This window comes from Peromyscus maniculatus, chromosome 9, assembly GCF_049852395.1.
Source record: "Peromyscus maniculatus bairdii isolate BWxNUB_F1_BW_parent chromosome 9, HU_Pman_BW_mat_3.1, whole genome shotgun sequence".
NCBI lineage: Eukaryota > Metazoa > Chordata > Mammalia > Rodentia > Cricetidae > Peromyscus > Peromyscus maniculatus.
Genome location: NC_134860.1, coordinates 117348186 through 117356244, shown reverse-complemented (window position 1 = coordinate 117356244; position 8059 = coordinate 117348186). Strand labels below are relative to the sequence as shown.

General features: G+C 44.4%; 1 long non-coding RNA gene across 1 annotated transcript; it reads right to left on the bottom strand.

Moving 5' to 3' along the window:
• Positions 1 to 6974: 6974 nt before the first annotated feature.
• LOC143267208 (uncharacterized) lies at positions 6975 to 7587 on the bottom strand. The gene is made up of 2 exons (XR_013042127.1): positions 7502 to 7587; positions 6975 to 7272 (listed from the first exon to the last, which is right to left on the bottom strand). It is a non-coding gene; the product is annotated as an uncharacterized LOC143267208 (long non-coding RNA).
• Between the last annotated feature and the right edge of the window lie 472 nt (positions 7588 to 8059).

The following is an 8059-nucleotide window of genomic DNA, read 5'->3' as shown; positions in this document are numbered from 1 at the left end:
GGACTTTGGAGTGGTCTTGGTATGGAAAGTAAGGAAAACATTGAGGGAGTCAGAGAAATTTGACTTCGTCCTACCAAGTCTCCTGTGATTAAGTTTTCCTCTTTGACTGCATTATTCTCAGCTCTAAAAGCAAGTGGATGAATGTAACAGGGATCCAGACCATAGTAGACTCTGAGACCGTAGCACAGCTGACTTCATGATGGAAGTATCATTCAGGCTGTAAAACTCAGCATGTAGACAGCACCACCTACCAAAACCCAAACAAAGACCTAATCCATCAAAGCCCATAGTTCTGTGAAAGTCTCTAAATATATTAACATTGCTTTTTGGCTACTATAATTCCAATTATGGCTAACTGTTCTTGCTAACTGAAGTATGTCAACCCAGGACATGGTTTTTGATCTTAAAATCTCACCATGAGAAAGGCTTGGGGCTACACAGAGATCCTAAATACCCAGTATAGTCCTTGGACTGTACACCTCATGCAAGGTACATGAGACCCTTAATCTCAGGGTTGTGGGTTTGGGCCCCATGTTGGGCACCAGATATTGGTGAAATTATTAAGGCCACTCCATGTAGTTAAAAGGGAGGTTTATTTTGTGGGGGTAACTAACAAGTTAAGGGATAGGTTACAGGGTCTGGGAAAGGTGTAGCTTAGTCCGGCAGTGTTCTCTGGAGAACTCTGACCAGTCTACCTCCAGCATCCAGGGTCCAGGAACCAAGAAAGCCGGCACATCTGGATCTCGGGTCTTCAGGGTCCTCTCTTGGCCCTGCCTTGTAGGCGTGACAGTTACTGAAGCCTCAATGGGGGTTGGAACTTCCAGATCAAAGCTGGAATGGCTACCCACTACATATCAAGGTTAATAGTTCTGATCTCCAGGATCCTCAGTTCACAGGAGCTAATAGACATTTTCCATTCTTTGACAAGGCACAAGGAAGCCATTTCTGTCCCAGTGGCACCACCTCATCTATGGTTCAATATTATTGGAGATGAGACAGTTTCTTTTTTTCCATATCTTGATAGGCATGTGTAGCATGAATCTTAAAGAGTCTTATTAATAAAACCAAACCCAAGGCCAGTTATTGGGGTGAATGCTGGAAGATCAGAGAAGCAGAACAAGCTACAGCTTCCTCACTTTGCCAGTTCCTCAGCTGATCCTATTTCCTCATACTGGAAACCTCTGTGTCCTCATCCAAATGGCTATCATCTGAACTGCTTCTTGAAAGCCTGAATGCTTAACCAGCTAAAAGCTTCTAGTTTCTGGTCTTCACACCTTAAATACCTTTCTGCTTTCTGCCCTCACTTCCCGGGATTAAAGGCTCACTTCTTGGGATTAAAGGTGTGAGTCACCATGCCTGGCTATTTCCAGTGTGGCCTTGAACTCACAGAGATCCATGCCTCCAGAAAGCTAGGGTTAAAGGTGTGAGTGGCACCATTTTCTAGCCTCTGTATCTAGTGGCTGTTCTGTTCTCTGACCCCAGATAAGTTTATTAAGGTACACAATATTTTGGGGAAGACAATACAGGCATGTAAACTTAGTTTACTTATTTCAATTAATAATACAACATATATTTATGGGATAGAAGATGATGTTTTAGTGTTTGATATTTGTATACATTGAGGAATGATTAAATCAAATTAAATATTCATCATCCCAGATGCTTTTTTTGTAGTAAGAACACTTAAAATCTATTCTTATAAAATTTGTAACTTATAATACTTTATTAGTAGTTATACTGTGTAATACTTCTCTAAAATATATCCATCCCACCAAACTGACTCACTGTACATTGATTGACATTCCTTCATCTCCTATCCTCCACCACCATCCCTGCCAGCCACCATTCCCCTTCTAACCATCCCAAGTCTGATTTCTTTAGATACCACACGTGGGTGCAGCCATACAGTGTTGGTCTTCCTGTGCTGAACTTCCTCCATTCAGCACAATGAATGCCCTTCATGCCCTTTGCAGGTTGTGTGCTACTCTGTTAGGTGTTACTAGAACAAAATATCTGAAAGTAGAAACTTCTGGAAGAGGTTTATTTAGTTCTCTTTTGCAAATTGAAAAGTCAAGGCACCACTTCTAACCTTGTTATGATGAGAACTTCAATGTGATGGTATAAAAATGGGGGAAAGAGTCACATGACCCCAAAAGGAGACAAGGTCACAGTTTGCTGGGGTGAGAGCTCCATGGTCCCAGGAGGGTTATCTTCCCCTCTCTAAAGGCAGTTAGTTACTCCTGTGGCCCAAAGATTTCCCAGAAACATTCGTGTCTTAAAGGTTCCATCACCTTCCATGTTGCCCGTTTGAATGGCACTCCCAATCCATATCCAAAGTATGAGGACAAGTGGGAAGTCCAGACTCCAGCTTCAGTGGGAATGAATGTAAATGAGTGTCTTTTTTCTTGTAAATGAACACACACACACACACACACACACACACACACACACACACACACACACTCTCAGATGCTGTTTTTTCCTCTGATGAGGAAGAGGAAGGGAAAGGGATGAGAGTTCATTCTCAGAACTGGGGTGGGGTTGGGGGGTGGAGGAGAGTTTTTTTTTAGAGAAGGGGACATGGTGTGATGAGTGTGAATATCTCAGAGTGTGGGAATTCGGAAAAGGAAAGCAGGAAAGAAGGACAAGAAAGCACATGTGTGCTTCTCAAATTTTCTTAGGGGCCACTCCTCTCGCCACAGACACAGAACCTTTGTCAAAGCTACGGCGACACCTGAATGCTGACCTCTAAGACTTGAGAGCAGAGAGCCCTGCTAAACAAGGACCCCCTCTGTCCTGGTGTGATCAGTTTCCATAAGGAAATACAGTTTCTGTCTGGGAACAACAGCAGAGAGAGAGAGAGAGAGAGAGAGAGAGAGAGAGAGAGAGAGAGAGAGAGAGGGAGAGGGAGAGGGAGAGGGAGAGGGAGAGGGAGAGGGAGAGGGAGAGGGAGAGGGAGAGGGAGAGGGAGAGGGAGAGGGAGAGGGAGAGGGAGAGGGAGAGAGAGAGAGAGAGAAGGAGGGAGGAAGGCAGGCAGAAAGAGAGAGAAAGGGAGAGAGATAGAGAGAGACTAGCAGCAGGAGCTATCGGTTACAAGACATTCTTAACCTGGCATTCATCTTCAGTGCCGGAGCTGGGCAGCGGGCAGTGGTATTCAAGTGCCAGAAGCCAGTGGCTTCCACAATTGAGGAGACCAGGAGAAAAGCAAGGAGAGATGTTAGCTGGCTGGCTAAGAGTCACAAAAATTCAAATATGCACTTTCGGTCTCTGTAGACTCAGCAGTTAAAAGAAGAGTGTTGGGAAGGCTTATTCTCTCCGGGGTAGGAACTCTTCCTGTATTTTGAGTCTGTCCACTGGGAAATCTGATTTCAGCAACTAAATCATGAAGGAGATGATTTGACAACTCCTGAGATTCTCATCTGTTCCCTAACTCCACTCCAGAGAGACAAACTTATTAATTCCATCAAGACCAAATATTTTCACCAGTATAATAATCTTGAGATCTCATAGCTTGGTTATTACACTTTTGGGAATGTCTTCCAAGGACATACTTTTAGAAAAGAAAGTATGTCTTCACTTATCCTTTTCAACAAAATTATTTATAATTGCAGGACCATCGAAATGAACTTGACTGTCATAAAAATGGAAATAGTATATAAACTTTGTACTTCCTCAATGGATCATTAAAATAGTCAATAAATTTGTTTCAACAGTGGAATAGTAAGAAAAGAGATTTAAAGTTAAGTCATAGTCAGAAAATAAAGCACAAAGTATCACCTACCTTATGCTTGTAAGATTTTAAATATGACTCTATGAGGCAGTATGAAAAAAGATGAAAAAAATCTCAAAAGTAACAACAGGAGATAAACAAACCACCAACTGGTCCGCAGTTGTTACTAGATGCTCACTAGATCTTTCTGCTGCTGCTGTTGTTGTTGTTTTATTCCCTATTGAGTACTACGTATCCAGTTCCAGGGCCGCTGATGTGCAGACAAGCAGCTGGGAAGTCCTGACCTCCGACAGTGGGTCCCCTGTGCTCCATGGTGCAGCCAGTGGGTGCATGATGACATCACAACAGGAAGCATGGGGAAAACAGCAAAAGGCAGGAAGAGATGCTTAGGATTCCTACCAAACGATTCTTAAGTCCATTTCATCCTCAGATCATCGGTGTGGGGTTCCGAAAGCCATCATTGTGTCAGTATGGGACATAAATCTCCCATGAGAGAAATACACAGCACCCTATGCAGGGAATCTCAGGCCGCAGAATCACATCTTCATCTTCCCCCCCACAAGGCCATTCGATGTGACCATGTCCTATGGAGGAGAGGAAGATCATTTCTGATCCTGACTTACACAGTCCCTGTGCTCTGCCAGTTATAAATAAATACTTCTCCAGGGCCCAGAGTGCAATCTGGAGGCTTAGCAATTTCTTTTCACCTTTTGAGGTCTCACTGAGCACCGCACATTCTCTGACAACATTTCTGACCCCAGACGGATCCTCTCCCCACCTTCTCTCTGTTATGACACATCGTATTCCTCGACAGTCAGGGATGTCTTCCAATCAGCCCTCACTGTGCTTCAGAATCCACCTGAACACAACACAGACTCTGTCACTAGCCATGGGGAGCCAATTTCACTCTGTCTGTGAGGAAATTTTGCAACAATCTGGACCCTAGAGCCTCTTCAAGGCCAGATCCAGTTTTGACAAGTAGATGTCCACAAAGAATTGCTAAATTAATACAACATTTTGAGAATCAAAAGATGTTTACTGCAAAGGTGATTGTCCAATTCCTCTTAATGAAAGAATACATTTTGGACAGCTAAGTTTCCCAATTTGCTATTTTGGTTATAAAAAAAAGTTTCCAAAACATACTTGAAATGAAGGAAGAAAGACCACAAAAACCGTCAATCAGTGTGTGTGGGAGCATGAAGGGTGGAAGGTCTCTCTGGATGCTCTGCTTCCATACAATGCCTTCCTATGGTTCTTAAACCATAGGATTCAGAACTCTCTCATAATACCCCCGCAGCTCAATCTGCCGGAATTGGAGCTGTTGGTGACCCTTGGATAACGATCCAAAATGAAGGTAGAATAGAGTCCAGACTAGGGCAAACACTATACACTTTATATCCAAAACTCAGAAATCAAGATCAACATTATCTAATATAATATTTTAGAAATAAACAGTAAAGCAAAAAAGACATCATTAATAAATATCAACACTTTAAACAAAGACAGCATTAGTCATGGTGGTATGTCTAGCTATACTGAAGACTGAGGCAAAATAAAATCAGTAATACTGATCTTGACTTTATTGAAAACTTTGATATTATGTGCCTTATGGATTCTTGCATTTATTTTATTGTTTAATATGTTGCATTACATAGAACTTATCAATATTCTATCTGTCTTAGTCACTGCAGTGTTCCATGCTCTGTCCAGTGCTGCTCCGATAACAAGCGCCTCACCAGTTTCACCCTCATTGTACCATAAGATGGACACTAGGACTCTTCCCTGAAATTGGACTCTGACTTTCCAAGAGAATTGTCTGAGAACACATACAACCTCATTAATTCCAAGGAAGGATGCTAACCAGAAAATGCCTCCAGCGTAATCTTCTAAACCAACATCTATGCTGATGGAATTTGTTATAGTAGAAAAACGATTACTTTGTGAAAATGGAAAGTTCAAAACAGATTGGGATAGGATTCCCCAGTGCATCAGATGGCTTGGTCCAGACCAATGCAACCCCAACCTTGAGACTGCTTTCAAGAGTGTCAGAAACTGAAGAAGAAAATTTTGAAACAGTGAGAAACATACCCAGTGTGTGTGTGTGTGTGTGTGTGTGTGTGTGTGTGTGTGTGACAGCAGCATCCAGTGTCTGAGACAGAAAAGCAAGGAGCTTCACTATTGACCATCAATGTCTCAGAACTTGAGAAGTCTCAACACTATGGGACATTTGCCATAAATATTCATAATGGCGTGAGACAGTCAGAGTTTGTAGGCTCGGATTTTGACTGTAGATTCAAAACCAGGAGAGGAAATACAGCCTGGAGACATAATTGGAAAGGAGGGCATTAAAGGTGGGCAAACAGAGGCAGAACAAAGGATTTCTGAGAGTAGTGTATTATGAAGCTGTCTGGAATAAAACAAAGTGGGTTGGTATAAGAGATTACAGAAATTCCTTATATGTTCTTGCCAGGGAAGTTAAATTAGGATGAGGGAGCTTGGAAGGCAGAATTGGCTGCTCTCACAAAGGATCTGGAACAGCAGAGTCAGCACTCAGAGTCCAAAGCAGACATAGGACATGGGAGTCACTGGGGGTGACATTCATTGGCCAGAGACTGTATCCTTGACACTGAGAGGTCCTGCCAATCTTCAGTCAGGGTGTTGACTTTGCAAAGCAGTGAGGCCGTGGCCAGCGCCAAAACAGTGACTCACTAGGTGATCACGGTCTTGTACATAGAAGTCCAGGGCAATCTGTTTGGCACAGAAAAAAGACACTGGAGAGTAGGAACCAGGCTATCCAGAGCTTGGGGACTTAGCCCTGTCCCAGAGGTGCCTGGTTAGTGCTCTAAGCATGGGAAGAAGAGGCTGGGCTCTGAATGAGGAAGGCGGGCTGGGCAGAGCACCCAAGCAGGAGCATTGTCGTCCTCTGAATGAGGATTCTGGCAGGGCAGCTTTGGGCACGGGGGCGGGGGGGGGGGGGCAGCACGGGGAACGGTACGGGGGGCTTGCCAGGCCCAATGTGAGGAGAGCTCTTGGCTCCAAGCCCTGGCACTGAAGGGAGGCTGAATACCCATTCTTCCCTCACAGAAAACCTGAAGTAACTTTAATGCAGTATAATGGAGGTTTCCTAAGAAAAGAAAATAACAGTGACCTTTCATGGGGAGGATACGCAGTCCCCTCACAGTTATGCTTAAATGTATGACTCCAGTTTCAAAAATACAAAGAATGGGTGACATGTATGCATTGCTATATGCAAATCACTTTATCTTAGGGATATGCTTGAGTAATTATTTATAATACCCAAACAAATGACATATTCTGATCTTTCTTCATTCACATGTTACTTTGGGTAAAAATTGAGAGGTGTTGACAGGGAAACAGACCCAGAAAGCATCATCCAGCAAACGCGAGTGCTCTATCAGCTGGTAGTGAGTCCTTTCCTGCTGGCATGAGGCATGTTTTGTAGTACGGTACCTTGTAGGATAACTTGGTCCAATTTAGTGAGCACCCAGTCATAGCAGATCAGGGGAGCGGTGTTGCTCTGCCTTGTGACGTGGGAGACACAAAAGTTTCAGAAACATTTATTGATAGAGAAACCTGTTAGTGAGTGGGGAACTTACAGGGAGGCTGACGCCTGTGTGGGAACCTTTGGGCACCGCGGAGTAAAATCTTCCACGAAGAGCTCCTTGTCCAGTGACATGCCCAGACAGCACTGTAAGCCATTTGCTGACGTCCCTGCAGGATAAGACATCCAGGCCGCCGTAAAAAAGTTACCTGCTGCACTTCATGATGCTGCCATGGCTGTCCTCACCCTGGCTCACTCCGCTTCCAGGCTAATCAGGAGACGCCCCCAAGGAGCCCGTAACTACACTTAGCTAAGTCTTGCTTTCTTGAGTTCTCTCTGTGACGCTCACGGCCACGCTCTGGGGTGTGCCTTGCTTTCTCCAAGTGCTTCCTCCTAACTTTTGAGCTTAAGCCTATATTAAGATATCTCTGTCAAATGTCAACGCTGCCTCATAAAAATAACCGGCTAAACCTCTTGGGGCACAAGCGGCTCTTGGGAATGACATTTTGAAGGCAAAATAAAACAAGCCCCCAAAGAGCCTGTGTCACACGTGTGGGCGGACAGAGGGTGCGAGCAGACACAACCTGCGAGGGGAACTGAGACGGCAGCGGGCTCAACCAGGGGAGCCGATGAGATGAGGCTGAATCAGAGCCCTTGAAGAGCCTCGGTTCCCAGGGCAGTGGAGGGGTGCAGAATTAGGCGTGGAATTTCCTCCTCACGGGACAGAGGCACTCCAGCCGCTTCACTTCGCCATCACAGTGAAAGGT